This window comes from Aythya ferina (genome assembly GCF_964211825.1).
Source record: "Aythya ferina genome assembly, chromosome: 2".
In the NCBI taxonomy this organism is placed as follows: Eukaryota; Metazoa; Chordata; class Aves; order Anseriformes; family Anatidae; genus Aythya; species Aythya ferina.
Genome location: NC_140297.1, coordinates 74,390,803 through 74,412,132, shown reverse-complemented (window position 1 = coordinate 74,412,132; position 21,330 = coordinate 74,390,803). Strand labels below are relative to the sequence as shown.

Here is a 21,330-nt window from a genome sequence, read left to right as displayed (position 1 = left end):
TGAGCCTCTGCTCTAGTTTGAGAGAAAACATGAAGTATTGTTGCATTTCTCTGAGTAAAGTTTTGAAGCAGGCATATTTTTGAATTCTCTGCAAGAACAATTGAATTTGTGTGAGCAAACCTTGTGTGAGTATATAATCAATTTTCATGAGAAAAATGTCCATGTAACATGAGAATCTGTCCTTTGGAAATGCTACCTTTATTGTTTTATGATGCATCTCAGAGAGTGTTCTATTTTTATAAATTAATTTTCCCAGATGTTAGCTGAATAATGTGTGTGCTTCACATAATAGCAATGAAGTATTTTTTCAGAATCTCCTTTGTGTAAGTACATTTTATTAAACAGAACAACAAGAAAGTAAAATATCTATTAATCTATACTTTTCTTCAATAAAAGTAACACCAGGAGAAATTATTTCATTATAATTTCTAAGGATTTTATTGTGATCCTCAAATAATTATAAAGTGAAAAATGGAAGCAAGCATTTAAAAGCATTTTGTGATGATAGCATTTAAATACAGTTATGAATAGATTTTGCTGGTCGTTCTTATTGTGTAAAAACAAAGGAAACAGTATATTCACAGTGAACATGTCAAGCCTGGGTAAAGTGAACGTGAAGCTTCTGATAGACAGCAAGAACCATTTTTTTTTTAATTAGAGTGTTGGAATTGGAGTAATAACCGTATATTGTTCTGACTGATTATTGGCATTTTTACAGCCTCCTGGAAATGTAATAATAATAGGTTTAAAAAGAAAACTTTTCAAGGGATTGAGAGGAAGACCACGAGAATACCACCTTGAAATAAGCATAAATTACTGAAGCATAAATTCATTTGATTTCAGCTTCAGCTAAAACAGAGAGTTAAATCTAGACTTGATATCAAAGTCCTGTGTAGAATTCAGGGTCAATCTTAATTCAGGGACAAAGTTCTAATTTCTTCACCTGTTTCCATGTTCTTTTTTATTTTCTATATACCAAATGAAGGAAATGTAATATAGTCTTAATCTTTATCCTATCGATCCTAAACACGTACCACTCTGAGAGAGTTAATAGAAACCAGTAATAAGCCCATCAACAACTTTTGATGACCAAAAAGTCTTATTTTTTTAGCGATGTCCATTGTTTATGTCAGGTTTAATGAAATATAATGTATTAAGGAGAACCAAGTGCTAGGGAGCAGCAAGAGATGCACTGCTGCACAGGGGAGAAGGAGCTGGGTGCTGGGGGCCATCACCGAAGGGCCAGGCTGGGGGTGGTGACAGGACCTGTCCAGGGTCCCAGCCAGGAGAGGACCAGGATCCATTGGGGGGGGAGCAGCAGGATGAAAGGTTGGAGACAGGGCTGGAGGCAGAGCTGCCCTCAGAGGAGGTCCAAGCTCTTTCTGGGAAATGCAGACTGTGAGCCAGGACTGCAGGAGACAGGACCAGGGCCTCCTGAGGCCTTGCTGGGACAGAGGCTGATTGGCTATGGGGCTGGTGTGGAGGTCTGGACCTGGGCAGGTGCCCCCAGGGCTGTGGGACTAGGCCTGAATTTCTCTGCCACCTCCATTATTGCAGGCAGTGCTGTGTGAAGGGGTGCATCAAGGTGTGTTAAGTACTTTTCTGTCTTGAAAACATACTGGAAATAATATAGGCACACTGACTCATATGACAAAGCACTGAAGTAACAGAACAGCTTACTTAATGTTTCAAATTGTCCTGGTTTCAGTTAGAACAGAATTAATTTTCTTCCTAGTAGCTGGTGGAATGCTGTGTTTTGGCTTAGGATGAGAAGAGTGCTGATAACACCCCGATGTTTTAATTGTTGCAGAGCAGTGCTTATACCAAGCCAAGGACACCTCAGACTTTTGCTCTGTCCTGCCAACAGGCAGGCTGGGGTGCAGTAAGAGCTGGGAGGGGACAGACCCAGGACAGGTGACCCGAACTAGCCAAAGGGGTATTCCATACCATCTGACGTCATGCTAAACAATATATAGGGGTGGCTAGCCGGGGGAGGGGGGCCGGACTGCTCGGGGTTAAGCTGGGCATCGGTCAGCAGGTGGTGAGCAATTGCATTGTGCATCACTTGTTTGTACATATTATTATTAGTAGTACTATTATCATCATTGTATTATTATTATTATTATTATTATTATTTTCCTGTCTTATTAAACTGTCTTTATCTCAACTCACGGGCTTCACTTTCCATTTCTCTCCCCCGTCCCAGAGAGGGAGGGGGGAGGGTGAGCGAACGGCTGCGTGGTGTTTAGCTGCCAGCCGGGTTAAACCACGACAGTCTTTTTGGCGCCCAATGTGGGGCTCGAAAGGTTGAGATAACGGCAGATCTGACCAGAGTGTGTTAAACTAAAATTGGTGTAAGTATTAGACCTGCTTAATAGTCACTTGTCATAATGCTGATTGCTTTAATCTCAACTGTGCTGCGCCTGTTTTCCAAATTGAGTATTATAGCACGTTATTTTACATATGTGCTCTCTGTCATGTTGTTTATCTTCTCCGGGCCCTGGTTTCAGACCATTATGGTACTGTGTGTTGTATCAGTGGCTTATGAGATGATGAAATATCTGGCCATGACTCTAACCTGGTATTTGTACTCAGTAACATCTTCGATTCTATACTTTGGAAACTGTATTTTGGAAACTATTAGCAATTATATCTGTTGCCTTTTTTCATTAGGGAGTCAATCTGTGGAGGGGAAGGGGGAAGATAATTTTTCCTACTTGATCACTCTCCCTTTCTCCTTCACCACCCCTGTACCCTCCTTGATCACTCTCCCTTCCTCCTTCACCACCCTCTTATCCTCCGAGTTTATTACAATAGCTCTCCAAGATATTGAATATCCTTGGGATACTCAGACCAGCATAGTCCTGTTGTTCTGCCTCCTGAATGCACTTCAGGTTCTGCTTAAAGTTAAACAACTACTTAGGAAGCTCATCCGGAGATCTGCCCGGAGGCAGTATAGTTGTGGGTGGCAGGGAGTATGGGAGGATATGGACAGGCATCTAGACCAGTTGGCACCCCCAGTGTTTTGGAAATTCACCCCTGAACAACTGCAAAATCCTCAAAAACTGGCAGAATGCTTGAATAAAAGGTGTCGCAATTCGGGAAGTTCCAAAGTAACACAAATCATTGTAACATGCTGGGGCCTGGCTCATGCCTATCGAGCTGCCATGGATACTGCTATCAACTTAGTGACAGACCCTGTGGCCACTCCAAGTCCCGTGACAGATCCAACGGCCACTGTGACCCCTACGGTGGACTCTGCAGCCGCTCCAGTCCCAGCTCCTGCAGCCACTCCAGTCCCAGTTCCTACAGCCGCTCCAGTCCCAACTCCTGAAGCCGCTCCAGTCCCAGCTCCTGCAGCTGCTCCAGTTCCAGCTCCTGCAGCCGCTCCAGCTCCGGTTCGTGCAGCCGCTCCAGCTCCAGTTCCTGCAGCCGCTCCAGTCCCAGCTCCTGCAGCCGCTCCAGTTCCAGCTCCTGCAGCCGCTCCAGCTCCAGTTCCTGCAGCCGCTCCAGTCCCAGCTCCTGCAGCTGCTCCAGTTCCAGCTCCTGCAGCCGCTCCAGTTCCAGCTCCTGCAGCCGCTCCAGTCCCAGTTCCTGCAGCCGCTCCAGTTCCAGCTCCTGCAGCCGCTCCAGCTCCGGTTCCTGCAGCTGCTCCAGCTCCTGCAGCCGCTCCAGCTCCTGTAGCTGGGTCAGAGAAACGAACTGTAGCAGTGCAAGTTGACCCTGCAGAGGGTATTCCAACCTCTGTGGCAGACCCTATAACAAGGTCAGAGAAACGAGCTGTAGCAGTGCAAGTTGACCCTGCAGAGGGTATTCCAACCTCTGTGGCAGACCGTGTAACAAGGTCAGAGAAACGAGCAGTAGCAGTGCAAGCTGCCCCTGTAGAGAAGGTGAAAAAATGGTATAGAGATTCAAGTCGTTTAGAACGCAGAGAATCTTCTGCCAAATCTAGGTATAGAGACGACGGAGACGACGACGACGCTGGGCCATCAAGGATTCAGGAGGAGGAAGATGAGGATGCCGAAAAATCAACAGTAACTACCCGAAGCCTAAACGAGCGTGAGTTACGAGATGTGCGAAAAGATTTTGGTCGCTGTATAGGTGAGCGGCTTGTCACCTGGCTGCTCCGATGCTGGGACACTGGAGCTAATTGTGTGGAATTAGACGGCAGGGAAGCCAAGCGACTGGGATCCCTTGCTAGAGATGCAGGCATTGACAAAGCAATTGCAGATGGAGCACAATCTCACAGCCTCTGGAGGCGTCTCCTCTCAGCTGTGAGGGAAAGGTATCCCTTCAAGGAAGAACTTTTATGTCTACCAGGCAAGTGGACCACTATGGAGAAGGGAATCCAGTATCTGAGGGAATTAGCCGTACGGGAAGTGATTTATGAGGATCCAGACCTCAGACAAACATCCAAAGATCCAGATGAAGTCAGGTGTACGCGACCCATGTGGCGGAAGTTTGTACGGAGTGCACCATCATCATATGCCAGCTCATTGGCAATAATGGCCTGGAAAGAGGATGAGGAACCCACAGTGGATGAAGTGGCTAAACAACTCCGGCAGTACGAAGAAAGTCTCTCCTCTTCCTTACAGGCCTGCGTCTCAGCTGTGGAGAAACTTTCTGAAGAGTTCCACCAACTTAAAGAGAATCTATCTTCATCCCCACCTGAACCAACCAGTGTCCACCGACCAAAAGAGAACACTGTGGAGAAACTTTCTGAAAAGGTTCACCAACTTGAAGAGAGATTATTCTCCTCCGTACCTGTACAGAGCAGTGTCTCAGCTATCAGGGGTAGTCGTTCATCCACACAAGGAAGACGATATGGTGGGTACTCACCCCGTGTCACCCTGTGGTTTTACTTACGAGACCATGGAGAGGACATGAGAAAATGGGATGGAAAATCTACCGCGACCCTAAAGGCACGGGTACGTGAGTTGCAAAAGAAAACAATCAGGAAAAAGGGATTCTCTGAAAAGTTTGCTGCTCCAACTTCCAGCAGACAGTCCTTCAAACACAGAAACGAAGAAGATTCTGACCAGGATTAGGGGGGTCCTGCCTCCAGCCAGGGGGAGGAAAGGGACAATCGAGTTTATTGGACTGTGTGGATTCGATGGCCTGGCACGTCAGATGCACAGAAGTATAAGGCTTTAGTAGACACCGGTGCACAATGTACTGCAATGCCATCGAGCTATAAAGGACCAGAGCCCATCTGTATTTGTGGAGTGACAGGGGGATCTCAGCAGTTAACTGTATTGGAGGCTGAAGTGAGTCTAACTGGGAATGAGTGGGAAAAGCACTGCATTGTGACTGGCCCGGATGCTCCATGTATCCTTGGCATAGACTATCTCAGAAGAGGATATTGCAAGGACCCAAAAGGGTTCCGGTGGGCTTTTGGTATAGCTGCCTTAGAGACAGAGGGCATTAAACAATTATCTACCTTGCCTGGTCTCTCAGAGGACCCCTCTGTTGTGGGGTTGCTGAGGGTTGAAGAACAGCGAGTGCCAATCGCTACCACAACTGTGCCCCGGCGGCAATATCGCACTAACCAAGACTCCCTGATTTCCATCCATAAGCTAATTCGTCAATTGGAGAGCCAAGGAGTGATCAGCAAGACTCATTCACCTTTCAATAGTCCCATATGGCCAGTGCGAAAGTCTAATGGCGAGTGGAGACTAACAGTGGACTATCGTGGCCTGAACGAAGTGACGCCACCACTGAGTGCTGCAGTGCCGGACATGCTGGAACTTCAGTACGAACTTGAATCGAAGGCAGCCAAGTGGTACGCCACAATTGATATCGCTAATGCATTTTTCTCCATCCCTCTAGCAGCAGAGTGCAGGCCACAATTTGCCTTCATTTGGAGGGGAGTCCAATATACTTGGAATCGGCTGCCCCAGGGGTGGAAACACAGCCCTACCATTTGCCATGGACTGATCCAGTCTGCGCTGGAGCAGGGGGAAGCCCCTGAACACCTGCAGTACATCGATGACATTATTGTGTGGGGTGACACAGCAGAGGAAGTTTTCGAGAAAGGGAAGAAAATAGTCCAAATCCTTCTGAAAGCCGGTTTTGCCATAAAACAAAATAAAGTCAAAGGACCTGCACGAGAGATCCAGTTTTTAGGAATAAAATGGCAAGATGGACGTCGTCAAATCCCAATGGATGTGATCAACAAAATAACAGCTATGTCTCCACCAACTAACAAAAAAGAAACACAGACTTTCTTAGGGGTTGTGGGGTTTTGGAGAATGCACATCCCAAATTACAGTCTGATTGTAAACCCGCTCTACCAAGTAACCCGTAAGAAGAATGAATTTGAATGGGGCCCTGAACAACGACAAGCCTTTGAACAAATTAAGCAGGAAATAGTCCATGCAGTAGCCCTTGGGCCAGTTCGAACAGGACCAGATGTAAAGAATGTGCTCTACACTGCAGCCGGGGAGAACGGCCCCACCTGGAGCCTCTGGCAGAAAGAACCTGGGGAAACTCGAGGTCGGCCCCTGGGGTTTTGGAGCCGGGGATACAGAGGGTCTGAGGCCCGCTATACTCCAACTGAAAAGGAGATACTGGCAGCATATGAAGGAGTTCGATCTGCTTCAGAGGTGGTCGGTACTGAAGCGCAGCTCCTCCTAGCACCCCGATTGCCGGTACTAGGCTGAATGTTCAAGGGAAGGGTCTCTTCTACGCATCATGCAACTGATGCTACATGGAGCAAGTGGATTGCACTAATTACTCAGCGGGCTCGAATAGGAAACCCCAGTCGCCCAGGAATATTGGAAGTGATTATGGACTGGCCAGAAGGTAAATACTTTGGGATATCATCAGAGGAGGAGGTGGGTCGTGCTGAAGCCCCACTGTACAACCAGTTACCAGAGAATGAAAAGAAATATGCCCTGTTCACTGATGGGTCCTGTCGTATTGTGGGGAAGCATTGAAGATGGAAGGCTGCTGTATGGAGTCCTACACGACGAGTTGCAGAAGCTGCTGAGGGAGAAGGTGAATCGAGTCAGTTTGCAGAAGTGAAGGCCATTCAGCTGGCTTTAGACATTGCTGAACGAGAAAAATGGCCAGTTCTCTATCTCTACACCGATTCATGGACGGTAGCAAATGCCCTGTGGGGATGGTTACAGCAATGGAAGCAAAACAACTGGCAGCGTAGGGGCAAACCCATCTGGGCTGCTGCATTGTGGCAAGATATTGCTGCTCGGGTAGAGAACCTGGCTGTGAAAGTACGTCACGTAGATGCTCATGTGCCCAAGAATCAGGCTACTGAGGAACATCAGAACAACCAGCAGGTGGATCAGGCTGCTAAGATTGAAGTAGCTCAGGTGGATCTGGATTGGCAGCATAAAGGTGAATTATTTATAGCCCGATGGGCCCATGACACCTCAGGCCATCAAGGTAGAGATGCAACATACAGATGGGCTCGTGATCGAGGGGTGGACCTGACCATGGACGCTATAGCACAGGTTATTCATGACTGTGAAACATGTGCTGCAATCAAGCAAGCCAAACGGTCAAAGCCTCTGTGGTATGGAGGACGATGGCTGAAATATAAATATGGAGAGGCCTGGCAGATTGATTACATCACACTCCCTCAAACTCACAATGGCAAGCGCCACGTACTTACAATGGTGGAAGCAACCACCGGATGGCTGGAAACATATCCTGTGCCTCATGCCACCGCCCGGAACACTATCCTGGGCCTTGAAAAGCAAGTCCTATGGCGACATGGTACCCCAGAAAGAATAGAGTCAGACAATGGAACTCATTTCCGAAACAACCTTATAGACACTTGGGCCAAAGGACATGGTATTGAGTGGGTGTATCACATCCCCTATCATGCACCAGCCTCCGGGAAAGTTGAACGATACAATGGGCTGTTAAAGACTACATTGAAAGCAATGGGCGCTGGGACATTCAAAAACTGGGATACGCATTTGGCAAAGGCCACCTGGCTAGTCAATACTAGGGGATCTGCCAACCGAGCTGGACCTGCCCAATCAAACCTGTTACGTACTGTAGATGGGGATAAAGTTCCTGTAGTGCATGTAAAAAATATGCTGGGTAAAACAGTCTGGGCTACTCCTGCCTCAGGAAAAGGCAAACCCATTCGTGGAATTGTTTTCGCTCAGGGACCTGGATACACTTGGTGGGTGATGCAAAAGAACGGAGAGGTCCGGTGTGTACCTCAAGGAGATTTAATACTGGGTGAGAATAGCCCATGAACTGAATTGTACCATGTTAATTGCTATATAATACTGTATGTTACCACTACCATGACTACTATAGGTGACTAATTAGAATGTATGGAAAAGAGTGTAACCTGAGCATGACATAAATGGTATGGAATAAGGGGTGGATAGATGTCCTGGTTTCAGTTAGAACAGAATTAATTTTCTTCCTAGTAGCTGGTGGAATGCTGTGTTTTGGCTTAGGATGAGAAGAGTGCTGATAACACCCCGATGTTTTAATTGTTGCAGAGCAGTGCTTATACCAAGCCAAGGACACCTCAGACTTTTGCTCTGTCCTGCCAACAGGCAGGCTGGGGTGCAGTAAGAGCTGGGAGGGGACAGACCCAGGACAGGTGACCCGAACTAGCCAAAGGGGTATTCCATACCATCTGACGTCATGCTAAACAATATATAGGGGTGGCTAGCCGGGGGAGGGGGGCCGGACTGCTCGGGGTTAAGCTGGGCATCGGTCAGCAGGTGGTGAGCAATTGCATTGTGCATCACTTGTTTGTACATATTATTATTAGTAGTACTATTATCATCATTGTATTATTATTATTATTATTATTATTATTTTCCTGTCTTATTAAACTGTCTTTATCTCAACTCACGGGCTTCACTTTCCATTTCTCTCCCCCGTCCCAGAGAGGGAGGGGGGAGGGTGAGCGAACGGCTGCGTGGTGTTTAGCTGCCAGCCGGGTTAAACCACGACAGTCTTTTTGGCGCCCAATGTGGGGCTCGAAAGGTTGAGATAACGGCAGATCTGACCAGAGTGTGTTAAACTAAAATTGGTGTAAGTATTAGACCTGCTTAATAGTCACTTGTCATAATGCTGATTGCTTTAATCTCAACTGTGCTGCGCCTGTTTTCCAAATTGAGTATTATAGCACGTTATTTTACATATGTGCTCTCTGTCATGTTGTTTATCTTCTCCGGGCCCTGGTTTCAGACCATTATGGTACTGTGTGTTGTATCAGTGGCTTATGAGATGATGAAATATCTGGCCATGACTCTAACCTGGTATTTGTACTCAGTAACATCTTCGATTCTATACTTTGGAAACTGTATTTTGGAAACTATTAGCAATTATATCTGTTGCCTTTTTTCATTAGGGAGTCAATCTGTGGAGGGGAAGGGGGAAGATAATTTTTCCTACTTGATCACTCTCCCTTTCTCCTTCACCACCCCTGTACCCTCCTTGATCACTCTCCCTTCCTCCTTCACCACCCTCTTATCCTCCGAGTTTATTACAATAGCTCTCCAAGATATTGAATATCCTTGGGATACTCAGACCAGCATAGTCCTGTTGTTCTGCCTCCTGAATGCACTTCAGGTTCTGCTTAAAGTTAAACAACTACTTAGGAAGCTCATCCGGAGATCTGCCCGGAGGCAGTATAGTTGTGGGTGGCAGGGAGTATGGGAGGATATGGACAGGCATCTAGACCAGTTGGCACCCCCAGTGTTTTGGAAATTCACCCCTGAACAACTGCAAAATCCTCAAAAACTGGCAGAATGCTTGAATAAAAGGTGTCGCAATTCGGGAAGTTCCAAAGTAACACAAATCATTGTAACATGCTGGGGCCTGGCTCATGCCTATCGAGCTGCCATGGATACTGCTATCAACTTAGTGACAGACCCTGTGGCCACTCCAAGTCCCGTGACAGATCCAACGGCCACTGTGACCCCTACGGTGGACTCTGCAGCCGCTCCAGTCCCAGCTCCTGCAGCCACTCCAGTCCCAGTTCCTACAGCCGCTCCAGTCCCAACTCCTGAAGCCGCTCCAGTCCCAGCTCCTGCAGCTGCTCCAGTTCCAGCTCCTGCAGCCGCTCCAGCTCCGGTTCGTGCAGCCGCTCCAGCTCCAGTTCCTGCAGCCGCTCCAGTCCCAGCTCCTGCAGCCGCTCCAGTTCCAGCTCCTGCAGCCGCTCCAGCTCCAGTTCCTGCAGCCGCTCCAGTCCCAGCTCCTGCAGCTGCTCCAGTTCCAGCTCCTGCAGCCGCTCCAGTTCCAGCTCCTGCAGCCGCTCCAGTCCCAGTTCCTGCAGCCGCTCCAGTTCCAGCTCCTGCAGCCGCTCCAGCTCCGGTTCCTGCAGCTGCTCCAGCTCCTGCAGCCGCTCCAGCTCCTGTAGCTGGGTCAGAGAAACGAACTGTAGCAGTGCAAGTTGACCCTGCAGAGGGTATTCCAACCTCTGTGGCAGACCCTATAACAAGGTCAGAGAAACGAGCTGTAGCAGTGCAAGTTGACCCTGCAGAGGGTATTCCAACCTCTGTGGCAGACCGTGTAACAAGGTCAGAGAAACGAGCAGTAGCAGTGCAAGCTGCCCCTGTAGAGAAGGTGAAAAAATGGTATAGAGATTCAAGTCGTTTAGAACGCAGAGAATCTTCTGCCAAATCTAGGTATAGAGACGACGGAGACGACGACGACGCTGGGCCATCAAGGATTCAGGAGGAGGAAGATGAGGATGCCGAAAAATCAACAGTAACTACCCGAAGCCTAAACGAGCGTGAGTTACGAGATGTGCGAAAAGATTTTGGTCGCTGTATAGGTGAGCGGCTTGTCACCTGGCTGCTCCGATGCTGGGACACTGGAGCTAATTGTGTGGAATTAGACGGCAGGGAAGCCAAGCGACTGGGATCCCTTGCTAGAGATGCAGGCATTGACAAAGCAATTGCAGATGGAGCACAATCTCACAGCCTCTGGAGGCGTCTCCTCTCAGCTGTGAGGGAAAGGTATCCCTTCAAGGAAGAACTTTTATGTCTACCAGGCAAGTGGACCACTATGGAGAAGGGAATCCAGTATCTGAGGGAATTAGCCGTACGGGAAGTGATTTATGAGGATCCAGACCTCAGACAAACATCCAAAGATCCAGATGAAGTCAGGTGTACGCGACCCATGTGGCGGAAGTTTGTACGGAGTGCACCATCATCATATGCCAGCTCATTGGCAATAATGGCCTGGAAAGAGGATGAGGAACCCACAGTGGATGAAGTGGCTAAACAACTCCGGCAGTACGAAGAAAGTCTCTCCTCTTCCTTACAGGCCTGCGTCTCAGCTGTGGAGAAACTTTCTGAAGAGTTCCACCAACTTAAAGAGAATCTATCTTCATCCCCACCTGAACCAACCAGTGTCCACCGACCAAAAGAGAACACTGTGGAGAAACTTTCTGAAAAGGTTCACCAACTTGAAGAGAGATTATTCTCCTCCGTACCTGTACAGAGCAGTGTCTCAGCTATCAGGGGTAGTCGTTCATCCACACAAGGAAGACGATATGGTGGGTACTCACCCCGTGTCACCCTGTGGTTTTACTTACGAGACCATGGAGAGGACATGAGAAAATGGGATGGAAAATCTACCGCGACCCTAAAGGCACGGGTACGTGAGTTGCAAAAGAAAACAATCAGGAAAAAGGGATTCTCTGAAAAGTTTGCTGCTCCAACTTCCAGCAGACAGTCCTTCAAACACAGAAACGAAGAAGATTCTGACCAGGATTAGGGGGGTCCTGCCTCCAGCCAGGGGGAGGAAAGGGACAATCGAGTTTATTGGACTGTGTGGATTCGATGGCCTGGCACGTCAGATGCACAGAAGTATAAGGCTTTAGTAGACACCGGTGCACAATGTACTGCAATGCCATCGAGCTATAAAGGACCAGAGCCCATCTGTATTTGTGGAGTGACAGGGGGATCTCAGCAGTTAACTGTATTGGAGGCTGAAGTGAGTCTAACTGGGAATGAGTGGGAAAAGCACTGCATTGTGACTGGCCCGGATGCTCCATGTATCCTTGGCATAGACTATCTCAGAAGAGGATATTGCAAGGACCCAAAAGGGTTCCGGTGGGCTTTTGGTATAGCTGCCTTAGAGACAGAGGGCATTAAACAATTATCTACCTTGCCTGGTCTCTCAGAGGACCCCTCTGTTGTGGGGTTGCTGAGGGTTGAAGAACAGCGAGTGCCAATCGCTACCACAACTGTGCCCCGGCGGCAATATCGCACTAACCAAGACTCCCTGATTTCCATCCATAAGCTAATTCGTCAATTGGAGAGCCAAGGAGTGATCAGCAAGACTCATTCACCTTTCAATAGTCCCATATGGCCAGTGCGAAAGTCTAATGGCGAGTGGAGACTAACAGTGGACTATCGTGGCCTGAACGAAGTGACGCCACCACTGAGTGCTGCAGTGCCGGACATGCTGGAACTTCAGTACGAACTTGAATCGAAGGCAGCCAAGTGGTACGCCACAATTGATATCGCTAATGCATTTTTCTCCATCCCTCTAGCAGCAGAGTGCAGGCCACAATTTGCCTTCATTTGGAGGGGAGTCCAATATACTTGGAATCGGCTGCCCCAGGGGTGGAAACACAGCCCTACCATTTGCCATGGACTGATCCAGTCTGCGCTGGAGCAGGGGGAAGCCCCTGAACACCTGCAGTACATCGATGACATTATTGTGTGGGGTGACACAGCAGAGGAAGTTTTCGAGAAAGGGAAGAAAATAGTCCAAATCCTTCTGAAAGCCGGTTTTGCCATAAAACAAAATAAAGTCAAAGGACCTGCACGAGAGATCCAGTTTTTAGGAATAAAATGGCAAGATGGACGTCGTCAAATCCCAATGGATGTGATCAACAAAATAACAGCTATGTCTCCACCAACTAACAAAAAAGAAACACAGACTTTCTTAGGGGTTGTGGGGTTTTGGAGAATGCACATCCCAAATTACAGTCTGATTGTAAACCCGCTCTACCAAGTAACCCGTAAGAAGAATGAATTTGAATGGGGCCCTGAACAACGACAAGCCTTTGAACAAATTAAGCAGGAAATAGTCCATGCAGTAGCCCTTGGGCCAGTTCGAACAGGACCAGATGTAAAGAATGTGCTCTACACTGCAGCCGGGGAGAACGGCCCCACCTGGAGCCTCTGGCAGAAAGAACCTGGGGAAACTCGAGGTCGGCCCCTGGGGTTTTGGAGCCGGGGATACAGAGGGTCTGAGGCCCGCTATACTCCAACTGAAAAGGAGATACTGGCAGCATATGAAGGAGTTCGATCTGCTTCAGAGGTGGTCGGTACTGAAGCGCAGCTCCTCCTAGCACCCCGATTGCCGGTACTAGGCTGAATGTTCAAGGGAAGGGTCTCTTCTACGCATCATGCAACTGATGCTACATGGAGCAAGTGGATTGCACTAATTACTCAGCGGGCTCGAATAGGAAACCCCAGTCGCCCAGGAATATTGGAAGTGATTATGGACTGGCCAGAAGGTAAATACTTTGGGATATCATCAGAGGAGGAGGTGGGTCGTGCTGAAGCCCCACTGTACAACCAGTTACCAGAGAATGAAAAGAAATATGCCCTGTTCACTGATGGGTCCTGTCGTATTGTGGGGAAGCATTGAAGATGGAAGGCTGCTGTATGGAGTCCTACACGACGAGTTGCAGAAGCTGCTGAGGGAGAAGGTGAATCGAGTCAGTTTGCAGAAGTGAAGGCCATTCAGCTGGCTTTAGACATTGCTGAACGAGAAAAATGGCCAGTTCTCTATCTCTACACCGATTCATGGACGGTAGCAAATGCCCTGTGGGGATGGTTACAGCAATGGAAGCAAAACAACTGGCAGCGTAGGGGCAAACCCATCTGGGCTGCTGCATTGTGGCAAGATATTGCTGCTCGGGTAGAGAACCTGGCTGTGAAAGTACGTCACGTAGATGCTCATGTGCCCAAGAATCAGGCTACTGAGGAACATCAGAACAACCAGCAGGTGGATCAGGCTGCTAAGATTGAAGTAGCTCAGGTGGATCTGGATTGGCAGCATAAAGGTGAATTATTTATAGCCCGATGGGCCCATGACACCTCAGGCCATCAAGGTAGAGATGCAACATACAGATGGGCTCGTGATCGAGGGGTGGACCTGACCATGGACGCTATAGCACAGGTTATTCATGACTGTGAAACATGTGCTGCAATCAAGCAAGCCAAACGGTCAAAGCCTCTGTGGTATGGAGGACGATGGCTGAAATATAAATATGGAGAGGCCTGGCAGATTGATTACATCACACTCCCTCAAACTCACAATGGCAAGCGCCACGTACTTACAATGGTGGAAGCAACCACCGGATGGCTGGAAACATATCCTGTGCCTCATGCCACCGCCCGGAACACTATCCTGGGCCTTGAAAAGCAAGTCCTATGGCGACATGGTACCCCAGAAAGAATAGAGTCAGACAATGGAACTCATTTCCGAAACAACCTTATAGACACTTGGGCCAAAGGACATGGTATTGAGTGGGTGTATCACATCCCCTATCATGCACCAGCCTCCGGGAAAGTTGAACGATACAATGGGCTGTTAAAGACTACATTGAAAGCAATGGGCGCTGGGACATTCAAAAACTGGGATACGCATTTGGCAAAGGCCACCTGGCTAGTCAATACTAGGGGATCTGCCAACCGAGCTGGACCTGCCCAATCAAACCTGTTACGTACTGTAGATGGGGATAAAGTTCCTGTAGTGCATGTAAAAAATATGCTGGGTAAAACAGTCTGGGCTACTCCTGCCTCAGGAAAAGGCAAACCCATTCGTGGAATTGTTTTCGCTCAGGGACCTGGATACACTTGGTGGGTGATGCAAAAGAACGGAGAGGTCCGGTGTGTACCTCAAGGAGATTTAATACTGGGTGAGAATAGCCCATGAACTGAATTGTACCATGTTAATTGCTATATAATACTGTATGTTACCACTACCATGACTACTATAGGTGACTAATTAGAATGTATGGAAAAGAGTGTAACCTGAGCATGACATAAATGGTATGGAATAAGGGGTGGATAGATGTCCTGGTTTCAGTTAGAACAGAATTAATTTTCTTCCTAGTAGCTGGTGGAATGCTGTGTTTTGGCTTAGGATGAGAAGAGTGCTGATAACACCCCGATGTTTTAATTGTTGCAGAGCAGTGCTTATACCAAGCCAAGGACACCTCAGACTTTTGCTCTGTCCTGCCAACAGGCAGGCTGGGGTGCAGTAAGAGCTGGGAGGGGACAGACCCAGGACAGGTGACCCGAACTAGCCAAAGGGGTATTCCATACCATCTGACGTCATGCTAAACAATATATAGGGGTGGCTAGCCGGGGGAGGGGGGCCGGACTGCTCGGGGTTAAGCTGGGCATCGGTCAGCGGGTGGTGAGCAATTGCATTGTGCATCACTTGTTTGTACATATTATTATTAGTAGTACTATTATCATCATTGTATTATTATTATTATTATTATTATTATTATTTTCCTGTCTTATTAAACTGTCTTTATCTCAACTCACGGGCTTCACTTTCCATTTCTCTCCCCCGTCCCAGAGAGGGAGGGGGGAGGGTGAGCGAACGGCTGCGTGGTGTTTAGCTGCCAGCCGGGTTAAACCACGACACATGTGCTGTTTCATGTGTTTGTTTGTTTGTTTTTGTTGTTGTTGTTTCTGATAGAATACATCCATAAGCATTTATAATAGGAAACACATATCAAATTCAGTCAAATACTGATTGTCTTAAACAATAATGCCTTTTGGTATTTTAGGTTATGCCTAACGTTTTTTGTCTCCTTTTCCCCTGTTTTTGATGGAAAAACAGGTTGCAAAATGGAGACTAAAAAAAAAAAGTGTTTTCAGAAATATGAAAAGACAGATGAAAAATTTTGTTTTGTTGGAAAGTTTTTTTAGGTTGCAGATGGAAAGTGTGCACACACACAGCAAGTCAGTAATCAAGACAGGAATCTGGAAGGCAGAGTTTCAAGATTGCTACTGTGAGTCACAAAGAATGATTCAAACCTGGTCTTTTCAGCATTTCATCAATTTCATTGTTCATATTCTTGTTCTTGTATTGTGTGTCCTTTCCATCTAACTGTTTTTTCTGGTTTCTTACTTTTTTATAGCATTTCTAATAATTCTCCTAAGGAAGTCTGAGGGAAAAGATGTAGCATAATACATGTATTCTATTGATTAAGATAATTAATATAGGTAGGGAAATGCTAGTTCAAATTGGCATACTAAAACAGGCAGACAGCTATTTGAAATCAGAGGCTTTTACAGGAGTAATTGCTATCTCAAACCCTATTAGTTTCTGAAGTTGTTTCATTTTTGTACTCATACCAAAAAGTCAGAATTTCAAATATTTTTTCTTTGTTTTTTTTTTTTTTTTTAATTATTATTATTATTTCTTTTTCTCCACTGAAACAGAATTCTTGGGTTTTGAAGTCACTTCAGTAACCAGACAGCAAGAGTCTTAGTCTCAAGACATACTAGTCAGTTCCTGTTGTGTCATAGATTGTTTTATATCACAACATATTGTACTTTAATAAACAAAACAAAACAAAGTAACTGCAGTGGGCCTACTTCAAACTGTCTTCCTGTTCTACCAAAACTGCTAATTCTGCATAGCTATTTTGTTGTGTAATGGAAATATGTCTAAAATTATCATACAAATACTTAGAAAGCTTTCCTCAATATTATTACTGTCTTGTACCCGTCTTTGAAAGCAACTATTGACTTTGTTAGGATACCTGACAAAGGCTGTGAAATCAAAACCAGCTTAGAAGCAACCACTGCTTACCTCTACTGCTGTTTTTGTACTTAACCAAGAACACATTTATAGTGACTGAATTCTTTTATTAATCCCCAGAGAGCCACTATTATAAAGAATATCAAATTAGCTACTTCACTACAATCACTACAAGTTGCATCACAGCAACTTGTCAGCATGGCCATAGTGAATTAAAAGGTAATAAACAGCTGGAGTTGTTAACTATTTCCATTTTTTTTCGTGATGACACTTCAGTAATGAAGACAGCAAATGCTTTCAAGTTGAGCATATCTGTTAAAAGGAGCAATGGGATCTCTTCTTCATCAGATCTCTGGGAAGAGCTATAATCCAGAAGTATTATTTTGCAATTTTTCTTTGTGGAAAAATTTTGAAGTTCCTTTTATGTTATCATGCCTGTCCTACAGGGACGAAGAATGTCTAAGGAACAAATGAGGAACATGAAAATGAGCTTTCAGCATGGAAAGCAGTGGAGAGAAATCGACTTAATTTGGTAGATGCAGTTGTTTGGATTGCTTGGTTCTTCATTGTGAGTTTTTGCTTGTATAGGAAAAGTACTTGGTCTTAACAATGAACCAAGTGAATACATCACCTGCTGGCAAATTGACAATGGGTAGTAGCTCTGCAGGCAGAACACAGCTAAGATAAACTGAAACAAGGCTTTGTACTAAGGTTTGTTTGTTTGTTTGGAATTCTGTGCATGTCTGGTTTTGTTTCAGTTTCTAGGAGGCTTATTTTATATGACACGACTTCTGCCTGAGGAATCAAAGATCATAGAGTAATGAAACTTATAGATCATTTGTGATAGGAAGAAAAATCACTGAGTTCAGAGTCTCAAATTGCCTTGTTTCCTAGGCTGTGGATGGAAAACAATAGACATTTCTAACCTCTTTTTATCAGCAAAATGAAGAGATGAAAATCAGCTTCTGACATCACTGAGGAAAACCAATTTAGTATTTTGGCTTTCCAGTTCCTGTAGGGTGTTTCATCTTGCTATTGCTGGAAAACCCGTCTTTCTGATAAATTAAAAATACATCAGTAGTTGCTTTAAAGCTACTTAATTTAAAACACTTTTTAAATTATTTTAACTTTTGCTTTCTCAAATTTTTAGTCACACTGGGCTTACTAAATTGTCCCCCAGCTAATCAATCATCTTATACCATCATGGTCTGTTACCCTGCCTCACCTAAACTGTTCCTTGTTTTTTTTTTTTTTTTTTTTTTTTTTTTTTTTTTTTTTTTTGTTGTTGTTTTGTTTTGTTTTGTTTTTGTTTTTGTTTTTTGTTTGTTTGTTTGGGTTTTTTAATTAATTAATTAATTAGTTCAAAGTAAATTTAAAGTGCTCTTTTCTTACATTTTCAGACCACCAATGTGTCATCAGAGTTGAGACTGAGGAGGGATCCTTGACCAGTTAAACTTACCGTTGTCAATAAGTGAAACTAGCAGGGCACACAAAAATGCTCTCTGCACTGAGTTGTACAGGTTAGTAGCATGGAGGGCTGTAATAAGGAAAGGCTGTTGCAAGGCAATTGAGATTCATGTGTAATTTGCTCCAGAGCAGCTGCCATTAAAGCATGGGCTCCTGCTGCAGGAAGAGGACAGATCGTTATGATGCTGGGGACAGAGCCATAAGTTTCTCTGAAGGGTATCAGGGGATGGGCTGTCTGTGGTGACAGTGTCGCTCAGAAATGTATACCTGTAAGAAGGTAGCTGCTGATATAAATAGTGATAGAAATTGAAGGCAGTGAAGGCCACCTAAAATGACCACACAAAGCAATAGTATGCTGTAGTAGTATGCAGGATAAAGGTTAAATATGTCAGACAATGGAAGTACTGTGGAACTTACTGCTTCATGAAATTAATTCCATCCTATTTTAAAATGTTGATGTTCTCTTGGGTCAGTATTTACACAGATCAGTACCTATTCAGGCTCTCAAGCATGCATTGGTAGCCTTCCAAAGCAACACAAACCCCTGAATTTCTGAAAAATCTGTGTATATCTGAGATTGAAGATACTCTCACTTTCCATAGTGTATTTAGGTTTAGATTAAAAAGTTCTATATTCTCTGAAAGTTGATGCTAAATCTGTAAAGTATCCATAGTCAAGAGAAGTACATATTTTATTGGATTTGACTTGCTGGCTTTTTTCTAACATCTATGTTTTCTTAACTTTCCCAAGTAACTAAAAGGGAGGGGAGAAGGAGAGAGAGAAGTATGGTAGAAGAGAAAAAAAAAATAAACTTCTTTAACATAAATCTTGTTTTTTATCCATGTCTTGTATAAGGATTAGTGTTCTTCAGGAATCACTGAAACAGTGGCACAGAAGAGTTCATTCTTTCAAGTGAATATTCTGTTCTGTTTTACCTTTTTTTTTTTTTTTTCCCCAACAAGTAAAATTCATGGAGGAGCAGGTTTTTTTTTTTGATTGGTAGGTTTTTGCCATTGCTATTTCCACCTCCCCCAAAAAACAAACAAACAAACAAACAGAAACAAAACAAAACAAAACAAACAAAAAGAAAGAAAAAAAAAAAAAAAACACAAACAGTGCCTTATTTGAAGTCCTAACCTTGATCATTAACAAAGTACTGTATGCACAACTGAACACCCTTCCAGCCAGCTGAATTGTCCCAATGAGATCCCATGAGTTCATACAGCAAAACTTGAAGATGGCTTTGATGGATTAGAATGGAGGAATCAGGTTGGAGCTCTGCATGAAAGCTTTCATCCTGCGTTAAGAGAGACTCAGTTAAAGTATACTCCTCACAGCCCCAGAGCTAAAATATCCTAGGTGATATTCAGAGTTAATGTTTATGTCTCCCCACAGTGCTGAAAGTAAGAGCCTGCCACTTCTAACAACTTTTGGAATGGTTCACGGGTTAGAGCAGATAGGGATGATGCATATGGATGTGCCAGCAGACCCATAAAAAAATGACACTTTGATGGGGTTTGAATTCCATACAGACTTCCAAGTCTTGTGGATGACCTTTATCTAGCAAAAAAAACTCCATCTTAGTTACAACTGTTTAATTTAGTTTGATTGTATTGCCTTCATTAATGATAAAATTCTGGGTCTCTTTCAGTTTGAACCATAGTGTTTTAGTTCTTTGTGTCAGTGACCAACCGATCCCCTGGGATGATTTGTAGAGTAAATGTTTCTGTGATCACAGGTGGGGTATTTGAAAGTAATTTGCTAAAGATGCTTGTAGAGGTACATCTTACGTTCCTTGTATGATTTAGGCTGCACATTGTGGTGTTCGTGAGGAAACAAAACTGTAGATGTTCTGTAAAATTTGTAAGTTAACACACCACTGACAGAGAGTTGGTGTTGATTACCGAAGAGGTGTAATCAACTTTTACCCTTTATAGATTTCTGCTTCCATTCTCTTGCACCTTAAGTGTTGCTGAAATAAAATTCATCTTAGATGACAGTCTTTCTTCAGTAAGATGGTGGACTGATTTTATCTGGGGCAGAGTTAATTTTCTTCACAGAAGCTCATATGGTGCTCTGTTTTGAATTTTTGATGAAAATAGGTAAGATGACACAAATGTTTTAGTTGTTGCAGAGCAGAGCTCACACAGAGCCAAGGCCTTTTCAACTCCTCATGCTGCCCTGACAGGAGGCTGGGGTGCCCCAGGAGTTGGGAGGAGACATAGCCAGGACAGCTGGCCCAGGCTGGCTCGAGGGAAGTCCCTCGCCTTGTGGCTGAACGTCTGCTTTCCAATGGGAAGTAGCGAAATAATTCCTTATTTTCCATTGCTCTCGCACAAAGCTTTTACTTTACTTTGTAACCTGTCTTTATCTCGACCCATGAGTTTCCTCACCGTTACTTTCTGATTCTCCACCTCATCTCATTGGAGAGGAGTAAGCAAGTGGCTTTGTGGTGCTGAGCTGCCTTCTGGGGCTAAACCACAGCAAATGGTTGGGTTTGCCAGTTCTGTCACTGTCACTACCATCACAACACAATGGTTTTCATCTCTACTTGTGGGCTTGCGGCAGTATTCTGTGCATGTTGCATATTGTTTGGCATCAGTAATCAAGCTTTAGTATTTCCATATTGAAATTTGAGACCTCTATGCGTGTACATAGCTTTTCATATTATTGGGCTGAGAGTTTTTATAACTGTTAATTAAACTTTTGTCCTTAAAAAAAAAAAAAAATGACAGTAATTTAGACATTTTTATTTTTCTTCTATCTATTCTATCAGGAACATGACACGGTAATTGCAGTGTAGCTGAAGCAAAAGTTACATCAATTAAATACCAATGTGAAAATGATTCATCTGAGCAAACAATATGTTCATGGTGCTAGTACATAGTTCTTTGTGTCTCAGGCTCTTAGTAACATTAAGTACAAAAGATCAGTTTGCAGTTGAAATCCTGATTGTCAAATCTAATTTGATTTTAATAGATGACAGATCTGACGATTTAGTCTGGCAAATGCAAATAATGTTGGTACTTCCTGTCTAAAATGGGACATTTTAACAGCATCACTGAATATCTATTCTAAAGTATATAGATTATTCCAGCAGCAATATTA

At 44.8% G+C, this 21,330-nt stretch overlaps 1 protein-coding gene across 10 annotated transcripts in view; it reads left to right on the top strand.

Annotated features, from left to right (window-relative positions):
* The window catches only part of CDH18 (cadherin 18), a 625,567-nt gene that overhangs the window by 199,708 nt on the left and 404,529 nt on the right, over positions 1-21,330 (top strand). Inside the window, exon 1 of one of the 10 annotated variants that reach the window (XM_084508745.1) lies at positions 18,257-18,275. The exons of the other annotated variants lie outside the window; for them this stretch is intronic. The gene's annotated coding sequence lies outside the window, so the exon portion shown is untranslated. Of the gene's footprint in view, positions 1-18,256; positions 18,276-21,330 lie in introns of those variants that run through there. 10 annotated transcript variants of the gene reach the window in all.